A 22,337-nucleotide genomic window follows, 5' to 3' on the forward strand; every position below is an offset into this window, starting at 1 on the left:
AGCATGTTTAGCTTTTCCACGTCCTGTAGGGATGATACATGTAAGAAACATACTTTTTTGTAGCCATGGAGACCAGGATTACTGATTTAGAAGTAGCTAGAACACTGCAGACTGCGGATTGACTTTAGCCGCTAGCTAGCTTGCCATGTCTTAAAGCACCTCGTCCTGAAGCCGTTTCAGTGTTACAACTTCCTCTTTGTCATTAGTTTTTAAGTCAAAATGCGTCCGTTCTCCCTTTTCTGTCTACACACTTGTCTGCTTGTGAGTACTCCGTGATTGTGCGCTGCCGAACATGCTCCCCTGCTCGTAACCATCAATGTCACGACATGACAACGACTGGGGGATGGGGAGTGGTGCACCGGTACTTTTTAGAGGCGGTATAGTACCGAATATGATTAATTCTTATCGCGGTACTATACTAATACCGGTATACCGTACAAACCTAGGTCAAACCCACCAATCAATAAAGTTCTATCTATCTATTGACACCTTTGATTATATAATTGCTGGATACTTTTTTGCCGTATGTCTCACTATTGCTGAGTTCTGTGTGAAAGGCTGAGAAGTGGATGAAGAGGATTGTGAAAAAGGTCCTTCAATTGGATCGTTCATCATCCTAAAATGGGTCGTATATTATGATCTTTAATCTACATTCAAAACACTTCCTTGTGGTCTACATCAGTGGTCCCCCACCACCGGGCCGCGGACCAATTGGTACCGGGCCGCACAAGAAAAAAAATAAAATAGTAATATATATTTTTTATTTTTTTTAATTATTAAATCAACATAAAAACACGATATATACATTATATATCAATATAGATCAATACAGTCTGCAGGGATACAGTCTGTAAGCACACATGATTGTGTTTCTTTATGAAAAAAAAAAAAAAAAATACCCCCCCTGGTCCATGGGACACATTTTCAAGCGTTGACCGGTCCGCATCTACAAAAAGGTTGGGGACCACTGGTCTACATGACATGTCATGGTGGTGCTATGGTCCAAATTTTGCAAAGGTGTGGCTTTACAGTCACATTTTAAAAGCGGCTTTCTGCGGCCCTCCAAAGTAAAACACCATGGACGTTGCAGTTGCAGTAGTTTTATCTGAACAGGACAACACGGCCTCATGAAAGGCAGAGGAGAGAAGAACAATGATGAGTTCATGTTTTTAATATTGTAGCAATGAGGTTGGATTAGTTGCTTTTTAATCTAGCTAACTTCCTGCCCTTATTCAAACAGTTTCTATGAAGTTTTTTTTTCTCACCAGTACAAACTATGCAGGCATCAGAGTGATACAGAAACAATTTTAACTAAAAATAAAGCAAAAACCTGGACCAGAAACAACCTCCCAATAGAAGAAAAAAAAATCCTAAATCCAGACTGTAGCCCATTTTCAACAATTTATGAAAGCTTAATCAAAATGGGCCCATAACTTTTTGAGCTATCTATTAGAGGTGGGGGAAATTTTTAGATGCATCGCAAATTTGACATGGAAGATTAAGTCGACTACTCAAATTTCTGTCTGTGGGTGGAGGCAGGGCTACGAGGGGCCGTTAGAGACATTATTCAGAATTACCACTTACATACTTACTAAAATGCTCTCACATTAGCAACTCCAAAATTATTCTCTCAGGACGCCATTGGTAGAAATGTAGAAAGCATATGCCATTCTAAAGTAACATTTTCATAAATATACATCAAACAATACACTGAAAAAAAATAACTCATAAGATTTACTTGAAACATTTTTTGTAAGTATTTGCAAGCAAATGATTTCAGTAAAATTTAATGCTGCAATATCAAGTAATACTCACTTGCCAGTATCAAGTAAATTCTACTTACCATATAACATAACAGTTGGGAAGATATTAAGTAACAGTTACTTAATTACATCCAAGTTTTAAGTTTTACTTATTTAAACAAATTAAGTAAAGTCTACTTGTTTTTCATAGGCAGGAACATCATCTTACTCAAAATTTTATATACCGTAAGTCCTTGATTAGCCGTCGGAGCGCTAATTATTTTAATACGTCTTCTCACTCCTGCGCTTATCAATGGCGTGCAGTAAAAAAGTGAGTGTGATATGAAAGACTTTGAAAAAAATTGGTTGGGGACCACAGCCCTTCAGCAAGTCATTGCGGCCACTTTTACACCATGTTGTCTACGTGTCGTTAGGAAGCATGCGTTGCACTGCTTAAAATACCAGATTGCAATGCATACTTGGTCAACAGCCATACATTTTACACTGACGGTTGTAATATGAACACCTTAAACATTCTCATTAATATGCGCCACACTCTGTGAACCCACACCAAATACATTTCTGGAGAACATCGACTCTGTAACAAATTATAAACGCAAGATAAGAATTACCCATAATGCCACCTTGCAGTGCTCTGTGAAGTGATCCTAATGGCCGGAGCAGAGCCAGTCGGCCAGAGCCTGTAATGCTGTGCGCAAGCGTCTTCGTGCATGCGTTTCAAAAAACTAGATTTTCAGAGTAAAGTTTTTGTAATATTTTTAGGTTTATGTACGTACAACTATTAAACATTTAAATAGTATGAGGAAACGTAAGTAAAACGTACTCTTCCCCCATAATTCATGTATTACGTAAATAAAATGTTTGATTTTACTTAAGAAACTCTAGTTCTTACTGAATGTTAAAAATATTAGGTATAAATTATGACAGTTACTCTAAGAGTTTACAGCACCAAAAAGTCACTTTTTTCAGTGTACATTGTTTATGACTGATTTAGTGTGACTTGTCAGAAGTGCTAATTGCAGATATTCCAGAAACGTCTAACATTGTTCATACTCAGAGCAGCTATCTTTGAAAACCAACTTTGGATGGTGAGTAGAAAATCTGAACTTGGGGGCATTTCAGTGGACATATCTGACTAGAAACTCCCCAGCATGAATGCAACACACCCTTATTAGCTGACAACCCCTGGACATTACATAACCTCCTGGCAGAGGTAAGAAACGTTTGCTAAATAAAATCTATTTAATTGTCCCAATAAGACCAGACTCAAAGATGAATACTGTAAATTCCAGACTACAAGCCGCTACATTTTTCCTACGTTTTGAACCATGCAGCTTATAAAACGATGCTGATAATTTATGGATTCTTCTTCGCTGACAGTCATAATACAAATAGTTAACAAAACAAGTAAAGACACTAAAGAAGTGTGTTACTGTTTGTTTGTATAGCGCCATCTTTTGGACAAGTTCACCCACTGCTGGTGCTGTTGTGTTTTTCTTTTTAGCGCTTTTATACGGAAGTAGAAGTGCTGTTCGGTCTTCTGGCCATCCATAGCATTACTACTCATTTGTATTTTTCATTCATCACTCCAAGCGACGTTTTTAAGTTTTACAATGTAACGAAAACTATTCATTAGGGGACATGGCAGCCGATATTATCGGCCGATAAATGCTTCAAAATGTAATATCAGAAATTATCGGTATCGGTTTCCAAAAGTAAAATGTATGACTTTTTAAAATGCTGATGTGTACACGGACGTAGGGAGAGGTACAGAGCGCCAATTAACCTTAAAGGCACTTTCTATGTGTGCTGGCCCAATCCCATATCTAAGGCTTTTCACACACACAAGTGAATGCAATGCATACTTGGTCAACAGCAATACAGGTCAAACTGAGGGTCGCCGTGTAAACAACTTTAACACTGTTACAAATATGCACCACACTGTGAACCCACACCAAAAAAGAATGACAAACACATTTCGGGGGAACATCCGCACTGTAACACAACATAAACACAACAGAACAAATACCCAGAACTCCTTGCAGCACTAACTCTTCCGGGACGCTACAATATACACCACCCGCTACCCTCAACCTCCTCATGCTCTCTCAGGGAGAGCATGTCCCAAAGTCCAAGCTGCTGTTTTGAGGGATGTTAAAAAAAACATTGCACTTTGTGACTTCAATAATAAATATGGCAGTGCCATGTTGGTATTTTTTTTCCATAACTTGAGTGGATTTATTTTGGAAAACCTTGTTACATTGTTTAATGCATCCAGCGGGGCATCATAACAAAATTAGGCATAATAATGTGTGAATTCCACGACTGTATATACATCGGTATCGGTTGATATCGGAAACGGTAATTGAGAGTTGGACAATATCGTAATATCGGACATTGCTACTATTCATACTTACTAAACCGTCCCATCAGTGATGTTTGTAGGAGAGTTTTCCTGCTTTTTTGCAAGCGCTGTCGTAATGTAATCAAGCGAGCGTCGTTACCTAATAAAAATGTTGCTAATATGCTCACATGTTTACAAGTGTCTGTGTCCGTATTATTAACTTACAATAGCATTATTTTTGTGTTGTTTCAGTTAAAAAAATTCCTCAGTAAACTCACCGAGACGTCACAGTGGAGTCAATGAGTCTGTTTAACGGCTAGTAGGTGTCACGCCTGTGAATCAGGTTTTATGTTTGATCATGTTATGTTTTGTTTTTTGGACTCTTATTTTCCGTTTTGCTCTTCCTGGTTTTGTTTGTTTCTTTAGTTACTCAGTTTCCACCTGGTCTCCAAGTCACGCCCCTGTCCTCAGCCTCACACCTGTTAGTAATCATCATCATAGTCATTATTTAAACCATTCTGTTTCTGCCCTCGTCCTGTGAACTTTACTTTCCTACCTATGCTGCACCTCCTTCATGCCCTCGATCACCTGCCACGCACCTTGCTATTCATGCCCATTGTTTTGGTCACAGTAAGTGTTTTGTTTTAGTTGTTCGTAGTTCTGCCGAAGTGCAAGTTTTTGTTCATGTTTATAGTTAAACTGCCGTTGTGCTAGTCTTTTGTTCTATAGCCAAGTTTTCCGCCTTCGAGCGCGCCATTTGTTTGCCTTTTGTTTTAGTCTGTTTATTAATCAATAAATATGTACTCACCTTCACGCCTGGCTCGTCCCAAATATTCTCTGCATCGAAGAAGCAATACAAATCCAAGTCAAACTCCTTACAGTAGGTCCATGACGATGACTTCTGTTTTGTTTGATCAGCCGTTTTACCGCTGTGTTACAGGCACTGTTTGGATACAAGTAGGGTATTTGAATAAACATTTACAAATGTTTTCTGTATAAATAACTCATTTCACAATGTGTACATCTGCTGCTTATAGTCAGGTGTGGCTGACGCATGGAAAAATACTTTTTTCTTCTAAAATTTAGTTGGTGCGGCTTATATCCTGGTGCCCTTTATAGTCCGGAAAATACAGTAGTTTTAAAAGTGAGGTTTCACACTGATTTCCTAAACATCGCAAGCTTCCTTCGATTGCGTTGGGATTCCAGTGAGGGTTTTTCACCCCGCACAATATTATAGCCATGAGTTTCTTATTTGCAGACGTCAAAGTTTAATCCACCTGGGAAGGCCACAGCAGCGTGGCGGGACACTCCCACAATCTCATACCCCATCCCTGGCTAACAGCTTCTCATACTGCAAGTTAATTCGGCGATGGAATTAAATTATAAAGCTTGTCCAAACAAATTAGCGTCAAGCTTTAAGCAGGCATTTTTTTTATATATTTTTTATTTTTTTTGACAAGGCGAGGGCATTTGTAATCTAACGCATGAACTCTTCTCTTGCTCTCGGCTCAGGGACCCCCTTTTCGCTTCCAGGTAATATTCTTACTGCACAGACACCCCCCCTCCTCCCTCGCTCAACCCCCAGAATTCCCATTTCAGAAGCCATCGGGGGGAAGTGACGCTCCACGCCGCTGAGGGAGAGATTAATGTGTCAGCTGGATGCGGATACAAAAGAAAGGCAGTCCCGAAAGCAACAGCGGAAAAATCTTCATAAATATTGATTTTCATGAAAAATATCTGTTTTTATTATTATTTCTTTGACAGTTTCAATCAAAAATGATTATCATAGTACATATTCTTTAGGGTGCTTCTATTTGTGCTTTGCAACGTGTGGCATAGTATTGATAATCAATACACACTGATATCAGTCCTCAGACGGACAAACCAAAAGTCCTTCCGGCTTCTTGCAGAACCACAGAGCATCAATCTAAAAAGGTTCAAATCAGTACAAATACCTCTTTAACTCTTTGTCAACGAGACGCTATTCCAGGAGACTCTTTACAGAACAACACATGCTAATAAAACATGTACTCGCTTGAAGGCGGAGCTGCGGATTGACTAGGTGGCGATCAATGTATCGTCATGACAGTGGCTACCTGACAAGCTTTTAAATAACTTAGACATACGCTTAACCTTGTCCTTAAGGACTTTTCTTGAAGAGTCTCATTAAAGAGTCACTGCACCCCCCGACCCCAAAAGGGACAAGCGGTAGAAAATGGATGGATGGATGGTCGGTCCACACTTATGTACTGTACTTTATGTATAGACTGTATACTTGGGTATTTCCTGTTCCTGTTCCTTCAAGGTGTTTTGCCGAATCACTACTAAATTTGGTACATGCCTTAAGTTGACCGACAAGCATGTTTGTGTCAAATTTGATCAATATCGGTTGAAACAAATGGCCGCCATCCAGCTAAACGTTTTTGCAGGGGCGTAGGGATGATCATTGTCCAGAAGCATGGCTGTTGCGATGCTGTCGTTTTCGATATCGGTCATCCGTTAGGGATATGGGCCAATACCAATGCCGATCACATGTAGTAATTGAACATGTATTTTTATAAAGACTAAAAAAAAATTCCTTCCCCCTTTTACAGAGACACCTAGGACTGTTCTGTGACGCCAAACGGAGAGACCTCCAGGCTTATAGACAAAATGGACTACCACACTTATACGCACACTAGTGTTGTCCCAATACCAGTATTTTGGTACCAGTATCAAAATTATTTCGATACTTTTCGGTACTTTTCTAAAGAAAAGGGGACCACAAAAAATTACATTATTGCCGTTATTTTAACAAAAAATGTTAGGGTACATTAAACGTATGTTTCTTATTGCAAGTTTGTCCTTAAATAAAATAGTGAACATACAAGACAACTTGTCTTTTAGTAGTAAGTAAACAAACAAAGGCCCCTAATTTAGTCTGCTGACATATGCAGTAACATATTGTGTCATTTATCATTCTAGTATTTGACTGACTTACTTCTCCTGCCCTGTTGTGTTGTCAGCAATTGTGGTCGTCCAACATGTTTATTAGGTCAAACTAGTGTTGTCATTAAATATATGTTTCTCATTGCAAGTTTGTCCTTAAATAAAATAGTGAACATACAAGACAACTTGTCTCTTTTTTAGCAGCTGACAATACATCAACACATTGAGTCAATTATCATTCTATTATTTTATCAAAATTATTAAGGACAAGTAGTAGAAAATTAATTATTTATCTACTTCTTAATATACTGTTAATATCTAGTTACTTTATCTTTTAACATGTTCTATCTACACTTCTGTTAAACTGTAATAATTTATTATTCTGTTTGGATGATATACATTAGTTTTGGATGATACCGCAAATTTTGGTATCAATTTGATACCAAGTAGTTACAGGATTATACATTGGTCATATTCAAAGTCCTACTTGTTCATTAACAGTAAATGAACAAGTAGATTAATACTTCCTTTTCTACCACTTGTCCTTAATAATTTTGACATCATATTAGAATGATAAATGACACAATATGTTACTGCATATGTCAGCAGACTTATTAGGAGTCTTTGTTTGCTTATTTACTACTAAAAGACAAGTTGTCTTGTATGTTCACTATTTTATTTAAAGGACTTAACTGCAACAACAAACATTGTTGTATAAACAAAGCCAATAATGCCATTTTTTGTGGTCCCCTTTATTTTGAAAAGTACCGAAAAGTATAGAAATAATTTTAGTACCGGTACCAAAATATTGGTATCGTTACAACACTAGTTTATATATAACCTCTAAAGGCCTTAGTGGCCACATGCGTGGACAGCACTTTTTAGCTCTTATTTCCAAAATTGTGTACACTACTAAATGGGGGTCTTATGCCGACATATGGACACTTATGCTATCGGGTGGTTTCAGAAGAGTATAACATACAATGGATTTTGGAATAAAAGTGTAAAAAATGTTTTTGCATGTCCCTACACATGAAGTACACGTTTGTGTACTTATGGACTAAGTACATCATATTAAAAGATGATTTTTTGTTTTTATTCTAATTAGGGTCCAATAAACCCAAATTGCAAAGAGAAATAAAAATACATGTAAACAAACAGCTTGGGCCTTAAGAGATTAAGGTCCCACTCTTGACAGTGCATGGCAGAGCCATACTTGCCAACCCTCCCGGATTTTCCGGGAGAATCCCGAAATTCAGCGCCTCTCCCCAAAATCCTCCCGGGACAAATTTTCTGCCCGAAAATCTCCCAAAATTCAGGCGGGGCTGGAGGCCACACCCCCTCCAGCTCCATTAGAACCTGACTCAGCAATGTTGTGACCCTCTTAAACAGGACAATACTGCCATCTACTGTACATAAAATAGAATGTAAATATATTTTACATATATTCTACATTTAAGTGCAGTCAAGGAACATGCATTAGGGACTCTGCTCTGAAGCCCACAGTAAAGAGATGTAACTTCATCACGTTGCCTGATTATTGACTCCAACCCAATATATTACATCGTCGACGAGCAAAATTAAGAAATACGCTTGCAAGGTCCAGAACGATTGGAAACAAGAATTTCAGTTTATACAGGAGAGTTCGAAGGGGAATGGGTATGTTGCCTGTAAATTTTGTAAAACAGACTTCTCCACTGAACACGGTGGCCGAGCAGATATACTCAGCCATGAACAGTCAGCGAAGCACAAAGCGTCCGCAGCGCAGCATCGTTCACAACCCAGCAGTATGGGCCACCTCGCAAAATGGAGACCCGATGGTGTAACTTATTCTGAGACACAGATGACTATGCTGATAGCTGGAAGCAACATCCTGTTCTCATTTGCGGATGTCTACAACACATGTGTTCCCGGATTCGGAGATCTCTCGCCAATACGCAAATGGCAGAACAAAGGTTGCTTGAATAGTGAAAGGTAAGTGTTGTTTTTTTAGTAACCAGTGAGCACAGTACAGTTAGATAAATAGATAGTACTTTATTGATCCGAGTTAGTAGAACATCAGTGTTTTATTACTGTGTATTTGATAGGTGCCGACGGAACGTAGACTATTTCTTTTATTTATATATAATAAGATAAATATATATAGCTGGAATTCACTGAAAGTCAAGTATTTCATACATACATACATACATACATACATACATATATATATATGAAATATATATATATATATAGATATATGAAATATATACATATAGATATATGAAATATATATATATATAGATATATGAAATATATACGTATATAGATATATGAAATATATACGTATAGATATATGAAATATATATATATAGATATATGAAATATATATATATATATATATGAAATATATATATATATGAAATATATGATATATATATATATATATGAAATATATATATATAAAATATATATATATATGAAATATATATATATATATATATATATATATATATACACACACATATATGAAATACTCAAGTTGATGAAATATACTCCTCCCCTCTTAACCACGCCCCCGCCTTCACCTCCCAAAATCGGAGGTCTCAAGGTTGGAAAGTATGGGCAGAGAACAAACAAAGAATTAGGTCGAAGGAGACAAAATTGTCTCCAGGCACAATTTTTAAAAGGCTCCAGATAAATATCCAAAAGAACATCTCTGGAGCGATCTGAAAATGGCTGCGTGCCGACGCTTCGCAACCAACCTGATGGAGTTTGAGAGGAGCTGCAAAAAGGAATGAGCAAAACTGCCCAAACATAAGTAATTGCTGCCCAAAGTTCATCAACAAAGTATTGAGGCTGTGAATACGTATGCACATGACATTTCTTAGTTTTTTTTATACGTAATACATTTAAAAAATAACTATCACAATATAATTATGGGGTATTGTGGCTAGAATTTTGAGGGGAAAAAATAAATGTATTCCATTTTGGAATAAGGCTGTAACATAAATTGTGGAAAAAGCGTTGTGAATACTTTCCATATGCACTATATGTCACGCAACCTCACTGTACGCAAACATGCCTTACAAAGTAACCCATAGGGGGCGCCACAAACAGAAATGTAAATTACAACACAGAATAATTCAACATAAATGTTCATTCATCATCCTCACTACCGTTCCTTTTTTTTTTTTGTAAAACTGATGGTAACCCGAACGCAACACGTTCAGGAGATTGCAAAAGGCTAATGAAGAGTGAAGCAGCCGCTCTTGCAGTCAGTTAATTAGTGTCTTATTTAAATAAAAAATAAATACATTCGCAGCCAGCGGAGAGGAAACATCTCGGTTATGCAAAAACGTGACTGATGGCTGTGACTGAGCCTCTCATTAAAGCGAACTGACATGTTTGTCACCAAATTGTCGCACTTGCGTGTTCATTTTGGGCGTGCATGAGAGGCCGCCGCCGAGAGATGTGGAGAGAGTCCACAATCAAAATGTCCTGATGGAGGTGAGGCGTGTTAGCGCTAAATGCTCGCCGACGCCGAGATTGAAGTGGCGCAAACAGGTGGTTATCTGCGGCACAATCACTTGTGAGAGAAGCTCCCGTCCTTTGATGGAGTGAAGATGAAGGGCGCGGATAAGAAATGGTTATTGATCGACGACCTCCTTTATCGGCCGAGGCCCCCCGAGGAGAACACAATGCAATCTGACGGCAGGCCATAGAGGTGTACGGGGTGGCGAATGAAGCCGGCGCCGCTTTATTCTCATTCGGCCGCTTGATTTCAACTCATGCCTCTGCGCTCTCGTTGGTTGTTTTTGTGGAAATGAAAAGTGGGGAAAATTGCTCAAAAACCAGGTCGATGTTAACCTTGGAAGATTTAGTGCCACGAGTAATGCCGCAGCCAAAGTAAAAGGGAATTGCCATTTACATGAATTCCCACTACAACAAGCACTTTTATGGCAATATTATAGACAAGGGACAATATTATAGAACAGTGGTCCTTAACCTTGTTGGAGGGACGGAACCCCACCAGTTTCATATGCACATTCACCGAACCCTCCTTTAGTGGAAAAAAAAATAATAATAAATACGTTTTTTTTTCTAATCAAGACAAAGTTATGTTTTTTTACTAGTGCAAAAAAGGAACCGTGCATGAACATCACCTTGTTCAAAGCACGAAACCAACACAGTGCATAAACTAACAACAAATTACACACTTGCAAAACAAATGGAAAATTAGAGGGAACATTGTTTGGGGGTATCCATAATACTTAGACTTCCATTTTATTGTCATTCAAATTTAAGCTTTGCAGTACAGATACGCCGATAGTGAGAATTTTTTATTTACACGATTGATTGATTGATTGAATGGGACTTTTATTAGTATATTGCACAGTACAGTACATATTCCCTACAATTGATTGAATGAAAATATTTTATTAGAAGATTGCACAGTACAGTACATATTCCGTACAATTGACCACGAAATGCTAACACCCGAATAAGTTTTTCAACTTGTTTAATTAAATCGGGGTCCACGTTAATCAATCCATGAGTCTGGTGTGTCTTGACCCCTGCGGCAGAGGCTCTGCCGAACCCCTGAGGCCGATTCACCGAACCCAGGTTAAGAACCACTGTTATAGAAGGTTAACTGGTTCACTGTTGAGAGCAGTCAGTGTACAACAGGCCTGTTAAACATTCCAAATTGAGTTGAGAATATCCCCCAAATTCAAACTCAATTAATTTTATTTGAATTTGACTTGATTTTGTAAACATGAAGTAAAATGTGTTATTATTTTTATCACATTATGTGCTTGTGTCTGAATGTTTTCACAATCACCATGTTAGCTATTAAGTGGCTGGGGCTTTTAGCCCGGCAGTCCGCACACTCACATCTCACGCTGGCGACTTTGGTTCAAAAATTAAAAGTAACTGCTTGTGAATATGTTGTGTCTCTTAACGTTATGTTAAAGGTGCCATATGTAGTTTTTAGAATGATCATGTGTATATATTATCACACAACTTTAGTATTCTTAAAGTCCCTTGCTATAGTTATTAGCTATTGTGCTTAAGCTTTACTCTTTCTATCTGTGCAAGGACAACAACTTCTTGTCTGGGGGGGTGGCCTCAGTCACAGATGTTGTCTTTGTTTTAGGCCGCTAACAGCCAAGGACTTTTAAGGACCTCAACGCAGATAAGACGACGGCACGCAGACCAAGCAGAGACAGGGTGAAATCACAAGGTCCCAGCACATTGCATCATGTATTGTGCGTCCTGGACCTGCTTTGCATAATATATGTGACCCCTCCTTTTAGAGGCGGCCTCAGTGATATTGACTGTGGAACTCCTGAATAAATAGAGGGACGCGGGAGCTGAACCTTAGAGCATAGGGAGAGACTGTGACTAAGTGTGCAGCTCCATACGTTCTCCTCACGAGCTAAATTGAACTCTGTTTCAGATTGGTTCTTTGCTTCTTGTCTGTTTAATAGATGTCATCAGTGTTTGAACCTGACAGTAGTAATGTGTCCAGAAACAGTGCTGCAATCACGGTCAAAATTATGTAGTCCCCTCCCACTCTCTCCATGACTGATGTTGCCAGATACACAGCCGAATCCTACTCCAAGGAACTTCAAATGGTAATCAACAAGTTTCTCTTGTTTATGCTTCTTGCAAGATGGTTTACTGAGTAATGATGCCAGATTTTACTGATCTCGATTAGCCAAATGTATTTGTAAAGTTATGCAGCAATATTGTTGTCTGGATTCTGGACAGATAGTTGGCATTAACCTGTTAAAATGTCTAGTTTGACCGCCCAGACCACCATCGAAATATATATATACATATATCACATACTGTAGGCCTACTTTGATGGCAAGCAAAGGCCAACGTAAAATTACCCCCACATTTTGTTCATCATAACTCCATGTTGCATCCAACCGGACGCACTGCATTCTCTTCCTATGAGCCAACCCACATTATGCATAAATCATATAGCCTACTACCATGTCAATACACAAAGTTAGAAAATCATTGCATGTAATACATTATATTGTGCCAAGAAAATACCACACCATATGTGCCCAATGCACATACAGTACCAGAAACCGCAATTAGCCATGCTAATGTTGGGATGCATTTCCTCAGGTTATGGGGATATTGAGCACGGAATAGGCACTGACACTACCCATAGGTTTTATTTGTCGAAAATGTATGTTGCCCTGTCAGTTGGAATACACATCAACATACAAGCATATATTTCCCCTGTTAGCCTATATGTCGATGTTTCATTGACCGGGCTAGCATGCTAAGCATTACACTAGGAAAGAAGCACAATCACACTAAGCATTCGTTGCACAAACATACTAGCTCTGTTAGACAAGGTCATGGACTGTATTGGACAATATGGTTTACATACCAAATATCCATTTCCATTTATTATTAAGTAATAAGAAAACGTAAATGCCTGACTTACCTATTGTGGAGGAAATTAGCAAGTTTGGCGTCTTCTCCGCCTTCAATCGTCATCATCTTTCAAAGGCATCCCTGATACAAATCCTTGTTTTGTTCCTGACTTGTCATGAATAAGTTGAGAATCGTAACAACACCTTTAAGATTTACTAAGGTTTGACATGTTTAGTAACTTTACCAGTGGCAGTAGCTGAACGGAGAGGGCGGTGCGTAGCTGGCAACCTGGATGTTACACATTCACAGACTTTTTAATTGGTCAAACGGTGGAGGGTGGGGCATCGAAATGTAAACAATAACAATATTTCAGGGCTGTAAATCTAATTTTGAAATTAGCATATCCCGGCTGAACGACTGTTATCAATTTTAGAGGTATACGAAAATAACCTGATTTATAAATGCCTTTTGACATATCAGGGCCATTTAATGACTTGACATGAAATTAATACATATGGCACCTTTAAAATTAAGTGAATGACAGGTTATTATAAGTGTTCCTAATTAAGTAAATGAAAAGTTATTCTAAATGTTCCTAAGGGAAAATGCAATTCCTCTTAACAAGGAGTACCTCACATTGACAAAGAGGTGCGTGTGTAAATACTGGTGTACCTCTCAGAAACATTCTGTCAGCACGTCAGTTTCCTGATCGGTCCACTGCTTCACCACGGCCACGTCCTTCCTCCGTGCTGATGCACACACAGACTAATCCAAATATTCCTGTAAGTGACATATTGGAGTAGAGACAAAACATTAGTGCTGACAAAGCACGACAACTTACAAAAGCGCTCAGTAGAACACAGATATTAACTGGAATGAACGTTTTTACTTCATGAGCTTTCTGAATATGTGAAATAGAAAAGGCCATTGTATTTATAACACTGCGAAATAATCCACCATGGGGCCAAAGTAAGTTGCAAGTGCCAGCACTTTGAAAAATGTGAGAAATAATTGAATTGAGGAATGTACTCAAAGTACAATATTGGATCCTATTCAATCATCATTCAGATTTATATGACCAATCTAATTGTGGCAGCTTCGACCAAAGTTGAGTATAAGTTTCACTTTTGCATCTCATAGTAAATGGATGTGGTGCATTCAAGGACCCTTGAATAAAGTTTGAAGCAGAGGCATCACTAGCTTTTAAAGACAGGATGGGTTTTAACCCCAAACATATGCACTAAAAATGTAATTATTTTTTTGATAATTATTTATTAATATTATTATTATTATTATTGACTGATGATAATCCTACAAAAATCAGCTAATACATATCTTACTCTATGAAGTAAAAAAACCAAAAACTTTATGTAAAGGTTTTATACGATTATTAAAACTCATATTCTGGCTACTTTATATTAAATTTTGTGGCACTATTTATATATAACTTTGAACAAAACACCATATAAATTAGGGAGTTGAAGAATATTTTAGGAATATTTTAGCACCCCTTAAAAAGGTCTAATGACGCCACTGGTTCGAATAGTTGATGAAAAACAAACATGTAAATGTTGTATTATATATTTTTTATAATATATATATACATACATATATACATACATACATATACATATATATATATATACATACATATATATGAAGAGCTGGGAAACCTGTGAAACAGGCTTGTAGAGATGAAATAACCTCAGTGTTTTTTCCTGATTTAAAATGTGTGTGTGTATATATACCGTATTTCCTTGAATTGCCGCCGGGCATATAGTATGCGCCTTCCTTGAATTACTGCCGGGTCAAACTCGCTTCGCAAAATAATTAGCGCATTCTTAGTATTACCGCCTGGTCAAACTGGTGACGTCACGAGTGACACTTCCCCTGTCATCATTTTCAAAATGGAGGAGGCTGATTTCAATACCAGTAATTTGAAATCGCATAAAGAGAAGAAGATTAAGAGCTATTCAGTTGGATTTAAGGTCCAAGCTTACATCACACTCAAATTTTTACTGCATGCATTTGGTAAGTGCCAGAGTGAGAAGAGGTTTTAAAATAATTTGCGCATGCTTACTTTTACCGCATGCCTTGATAAGCGCAGGAGTGAGAAGAGGTTTAAGGAAATACGGTGTATATTATATATATATATATATATATATATATATATACATATATATAATTAAATTATAATAATTAGGAGCACAGTCCATGTGGTGTGTCTGTCTCCATGAATATTCATGCTATAATAATGATGTAGAAATCAACTGAAAAGACAGCCAACTTAGACCAGGAAATGGCGGCAAAAGACACGTCGATCCGCCCCAATTTTTTTTTTTTTTCTAATGAGTCAGTTTTTCCTCCAAACTGGAATACATCAATATCCTAACAGTCTGCATCCTAGTGAGAGCAGACATTGTACAGTAAGTGATGTTTAATTAGGAAAAACCCAACAACGGGATGCGTCTGTAAAATTTAATGTGACGCCATATGCTTAAAATGAGCAAGATAAGCAAATATAACATATTATAAATGTGTCTGTTACTACATTATGTACATACTTACAGTGTCTATATAAAACATTGATGGGGGTGCTTGGATGTTTTTAAGGGCTTTATAGGTGGAATAGAGGGACTACCCTGGGCTCCATTGTAAGCAGACCTTTGATTGCATTTATTTTGAGACAGTTTGCACCAGTTATGAATTGTAAAAGCAATCTTTCAACCTACTCAGTGGCCTAGTGGTTAGAGTGTCCGCCCTGAGACTGGAAGGTTTTGAGTTCAAACCCAGGCCGAGTCATACCAAAGACTAAAAAAATGGGACCCATTACCTCCCTGCTTGACACTCAGCATTAAAGGTTGGAATTGGGGGTTAAATCATCACAAAAAATTATTCCCAGGCGCGGCCACCGCTGCTGCCCACTGCTCCCCTCACCTCCCAGGGGGTGATCGAGGGGATGGGTCAAATGCAGAGGACAAATTTCACCACACCTATTGTATGTGTGTGTGACAATCATTGGTACTTTAACTTAACTTTAACTTTAACTTGGTAGATCACACCCACAAATAACACACACAGTCTCGCTCTTAGTTTTTGGCTCTTAGTAGATCATGCCCACTAAATGTGTGTGTGGCGCCGTAATGTTACATTTAGGGTGGGATATGGCCTTTCAGAAAATAATAATTAACAAATACAGTGGGGCAAAAAAGTATTTAGTCAGCCACCGATTGTGCAAGTTCTCCCACTTAAAATGATGACAGAGGTCTGTAGTTTTCATCATAGGTACATTTCAACTGTGAGAGACAGAATGTGGAAAAAAATCCAGGAATTCATATTGTAGGAATTTTAAAGAATGTATTTGTAAATTATGGTGGAAAATAAATATTTGGTCAACCATTCAAAGTTCTCACTGATGATGGAAGGAGGTTTTGGCTCAAAATCTCACGATACATGGCTACATTCGTTCTTTCCTTAACACGGATCAATCGTCCTGTCCCCTTAGCAGAAAAACAGCCCCAAAGTATTCTTCTTCCTCCAAACACGACGAGTTGAGTTTATACCAAAAAGTTCTATTTTGGTTTCATCTGACCACATGTAATTCTCCCAATCCTCTGCCGTATCATCGATGTATCCATTTTGGTATAAACTCAACTCGTCGTGTTTGGAGGAAGAATCCCAAAATTGCATCCCAAGAACACCAAACCTACTGTGAAGCATGGGGGTGGAAACATCATGCTTTGGGATTGTTTTTCTGCTAAGGGGACAGGATGATTGATCCGTGTTAAGGAAAGAATGAATGGGGCCATGTATCGTGAGATTTTGAGCCAAAACCTCCTTTCATCAGTGAGAGCTTTGAATGGTTGACCAAATAATTGTTTTCCACCATAATTTACAAATACATTCTTAAAAATTCCTACAATGTGAATTCCTGGATTTTTTTTTCCACATTCTGTCTCTCACCGTTGAAGTGTACCTATGATGAAAACTACAGACCTCTGTCATCATTTTAAGTGGGAGAACTTGCACAATTGGTGGCTGACTAAATACTTTTTTGCCCCACTGTATAATCAAAGACTGAAATGGGGCCATGAACAAAATGTTGTTTAGAGCCACACAAAGGCTAGGGTTGGTCCAAGGTAACATTAGTCTTTTGTCTTTCAGCCATTTATGACATGTGTAGTCACACGTTTGTCCATTATTGATCCCGGGACAAAAGCCAAGTCATGGCTTTGACACTCATTCTGGAATTCACTTCTGTTCGTTTTCTCCTCTTTCGCGAGATTAAATCCAGCAAGACAAGCCTGTGATGTTTTATGGCGATTCCTCTGCAATTTGAATGCAGCAATGAATGTCAACACCAAACATTGTCGTTAAGGCACAACATAAACAACATGAAGAGAGTGATGGGGCTGTACCGTTGGTGTGGGTTTGATGGCGTTTTACACGTCTAACATTTTGTTATCGCTCAATAAACTAAATCAAGGTGCACCATGGGGAGATGTGTGGCTTATAATGAAGCGCCACGTCGCTATTCTCACGTGGCTCACAAGGAAGACACACATATACTACACCTGTATATATGCACCATAAAGTCGGGGACTGTGCCCCAATAAAAAAAAGACCAGTTTGGAACAGTGTGAGCCCATGTGGCTGGAGCTGGCTATCCATTAAAATTATGTATGAGCCCCACTGTTCTAATTGGAGCTGTGTTTAATAACACACATCAAAAGCCTAATTAGTCGTAAATTGAGCTGCATCCCGTTAGTGCACACATCCGCACATGGTCAAGAGTCAAATCTAAAGAAGTTGCTTCTGGAGTTTCAACCCTTTTTCAAGCTTCGCCTTCCAAAACTAAACAAGTCTTTCCGCGTTTACCCAACACCTATTGATCTCACGCCGCTACGTTGCTTATCTATATGCTAATGCGGGAAGCGTCTCATTTTTGCCATTTCATCTTTCTCTGTCTGCTCATTACAAGAGTGGCGAGCACTCGCGAAACACCTCCTGCGCACCTCGATAAGGCCATTAGGATGGAGGAGGCATTCTCCTCCCGACATACAAAAGGGGTTATCTGGAAAAGAGCAAGCCCACCTGCTCCAACAAAAGCCATTCATCATTTTGGCCGGTGCAATCTTTTGTCTCGGCCAGATAATTAGCGGCCAAAAGAAGGAGCATCCTTTTTTGTTTTGCAGACGGGGAAAATTAAAATGGATGGATATTAAGTGTTGAACAAGTTGAAATGTCGGGCAACGCGCTATCGACAGATCAGTTTAAAGAGATACATTTTTTCTGATGATTTTGAAATGTTTTTGGGGCTTAGTGATCCAGGCCATTGATAATCATTAGGTTGGGATTGTGGACTGCCATGCAAACATAACAGATGCTCTCTACTAAGTATGGCCATCTTCCATTCATTGTTTCCCTTCACACGTGCATTGTTTTGTACACAAAGGCCCTGATTTACCTAAGGTTTGCATGTACTATAACACGTGCAAACATGATGGCACACAAAAAACTGATTTACTAAACGTGTGCAAAGTGGATTATGTCTCTGTTGTAGTACCAGTCAAGTGAAAATAAAAGTTGCCTTGTTATTTGACTTATAACGTCAAAAGACTTATAACTGCTGTGTTGGATCCGCTTTGGACTGGACTCTCGCGACTGTGTTGGATCCATTATGGATCAAACTTTCACAGTATCATGTTAGACCCGCTCGACATCCATTGCTTTCCTCCTCTCCAAGGTTCTCATAGTCATCATTGTCACCGACGTCCCACTGGGTCATTATTGTCACCGATGTCCCACTGGGTGTGAGTTTTCCTTGCCCTTATGTGGGCCTACCGAGGATGTCGTAGTGGTTTGTGCAGCCCTTTGAGACACTAGTGATTTAGGGCTATATAAGTAAACATTGATTGATTGATTGATTGAACGTCAAAAGACTTACAACGTCTGTGATTAAATAGATATAATCAAAATAGTAGTGAAGTGAAGTGAATTATATTATTATAGCACTTTTTTTCTAGTGACTCATAGCGCTTTTACATAGTGATAGCCAATATCTAAGTTACATTTAAAGGGGAATATTATCACCAGACCTATGTAAGCGTCAATATATTACCTTGATGTTGCAGAAAAAAAGACCATATGTTTTTTTAACCAATTTCCGAACTCTAAAAGGGTGAATTTGGCGTTAGAAACGCCTTTCAATCGTTCACTGTCGGAGCAATGACCTTTCACCCGCGACGTCACAACGTGAAGCAATCCGCCATTTTCTCAAACACATCACACACACCAAGTCAAATCAGCTCTGTTATTATCCTTTTTTTCGACTGTTTTCCGTACCTTGGAGACATTATGCCTCGTCGGAGGGTTTAACAACACGAACAGAGACGGATTCAAATTGCACCAGTGGCCAAAAGATGCAAAAGTCCCTCGTTTGTTCCGCACACTTTACCGACAGCTATACTAAGACAGAGATGGCAAGAATGTGTGGATATCCTGCGACACTCAAAGCAGATGCATTTCCAACGATAAAGTCAACGAAATCACACAGGCAAGTTTTGTTGATGTTATTGACCTATGTGGAGTTCTAATCAGACCTATTTGGTCACGGAATGACTGCAAGCTAATCGATGCTACCATGCTATTTAGGCCAGCTGTATGAACATATTGCATCATTATGCCTCATTTGTAGCTATATTTGCATCCAGCCTTTCCCTCCACCCACTTTTAATGCCAAACAAACACATACCAATTGTTGGTTAGAAGGCGATCGCAGAATTCGTCCTCGCTTCCTCCCGCGCCGGTGTTTATCATGATATGGCTCAATAGCTTCAGTTTCTTCTTCAATTTTGTTTTCGCTATCTGCCTCCACACTCCAACCATCCGTTTCAGTACATGCGTAATCTGTTGAATCGCTTGCGCGGCTGAAATCCGAGTCTGAATCCGAGCTACTATGCTATACCTTTCTGTGCTATCCGCCATGTTTGTTTCTGCTGGCTTCACACATTGACGTCACAGGACAATAGACGGATGGATACAACGACGGTTAAAATCAGGAACTTTGAAGCCGTTTTTCGGGATATTGCATGATGGGTAAAATTTTGAGAAACTCTTCGAAAAATAAAATAAGCCACCGGGAACTGATTTTTATTGGTTTTAACCCTTTAGAAATTGTGATAACATTCCCCTCTAAACCAGTGGGGGTGGCAGTGGGAGCAGGTGGGTAAAGTGTGCCTAAGGACACAATGGCAGTGACTAGGATAGCGGAAGCCGGGATCGAACCTCGAGCCCTCAAGTTGCTGGCATGGCCACTCTACCAACCGAGCTTTACCTATAGTATCAATCTCACGGAGATTCCTGTCAGGTGATTTTGCGACGTCGGAGGTGGGAGCAACAGATCCCTTCCCCATAAACACCAATGTAAATTGTGCAGACTTAGTGAGAGCCAACAACCATTACTTTAGGACAAATTATGATTCAGAACTAGGGCTGGGCAATACTGCCTTCTATTAATATCGCAATATTTTTAGGCCATGTCACGATACAGGATATATATCTTGATATTTTGCCTTAGCCTTGAATTAACACTTGATGCATATAATCACAACAGTATGATGATTCTATGTGTCTACATTAAAACATTCTTGTTCATGCTGAATTAATATATGCTCATTTTAAACTTTCATGCAGAGAGGGAAATCTCAACTAAGTCAATTTACCAAAACTGTATTTATTAAACAGTTATTTAGCAGTGGCACATACATTCATATAATTTCCAAACAGAAAGTGCAAGATTGTCAGAGACATTTTAAAACATGCTATGAGTGCACTTTTGTGTACGATGTCACCAAGATGACATATCAAAACAACACTAAACTAAAGTGCACTTTTTTTACAGAACTCCACTATGAGAATTTACAAATATTTCAAAAACTGTAAAATAAAAATTAGCCACACAATAGTAAATCAAGTAGTGTATGTCCTTTGCTATGTCATAGGTTACTGTAGATGTTATCTCCTTCTGTTGTTGACTATTTTTTTGTTGATGTGGAAATGGGAGACCCCAGGCTGAATTGGGTCGGTTCTGGCTGCTCCAGCATTTTGTTGGTGTGGCACCGGCCGAGATGTTGACATGCGGCGTTTCAAGCACTCCTTATTCTCCAGCGGGGTGACTTTTCAAATGATGCTACAAATTAGTAGTGCTGCTACTTTTTGTAGCAACGCTTTTGCCACATACATATTATGGTTATCTGTTCAACATCTTCCCGCTTGAAGCCAAACCACTGCCAGAGGATGCACCCAGTGCTGTATTTCTTGGGAATTAATTATTCTTCCTCCATTTGTTACCAGATTGGCACCTTCTCTCTTTCGTATTACCACTCACACCGCTCCGCCTGCACCACCTGCCATTGCCATCTTTACCCATGCCTCTACCTCTTGGCGAGGGTGTATGACGTTGCACAGGCGACAGTATGTGACGTATAGTATAGGTGCGCTTGTTCTATCTCTCTGTGAGAAGGAGAGACAGGAAAGAGTGAGAAAAGCCTGTAGTGTAATGCCGCCAGCTAAAAGCAACTGCGTGAGAACGTGTACTCGAATACACACAATAAAGTTATTTTCCACATCGCACAGAGACCAACCCTCGATATACCGGGGATATTCGATATATCTCCCGGCCCTATTCAGAACCTTATATTTTTCAACCGGAATATAAGAAGAGTGACACATTTTAGAAGCTGTGTGCTCAACAGATCAAGCTTTAGTGAAACAAGTGCTAAGCAAAAAATACAAACTATGGACCTAAACAAATAATAATAATAATTTAGATTTGTATCGCGCTTTTCTAGACACTCAAAGGGCTCACAGAGAAGTGGGGCTAACAGAGAAGTGGGACTCAACATTCATTCACACCT

At 38.9% G+C, this 22,337-nt stretch overlaps 1 long non-coding RNA gene across 1 annotated transcript in view; it reads right to left on the reverse strand.

Annotated features, from left to right (window-relative positions):
• Nucleotides 1-22,337, reverse strand: part of LOC133536785 (uncharacterized) — a 208,731-nt gene that overhangs the window by 151,064 nt on the left and 35,330 nt on the right. Inside the window, exon 2 of the long non-coding RNA XR_009802545.1 lies at nt 14,092-14,199. This is a non-coding gene — a long non-coding RNA (uncharacterized LOC133536785). The remainder of the gene's footprint in view (nt 1-14,091; nt 14,200-22,337) is intronic.

This window comes from Nerophis ophidion, linkage group LG18, assembly GCF_033978795.1.
Source record: "Nerophis ophidion isolate RoL-2023_Sa linkage group LG18, RoL_Noph_v1.0, whole genome shotgun sequence".
Taxonomy (NCBI): Eukaryota; Metazoa; Chordata; class Actinopteri; order Syngnathiformes; family Syngnathidae; genus Nerophis; species Nerophis ophidion.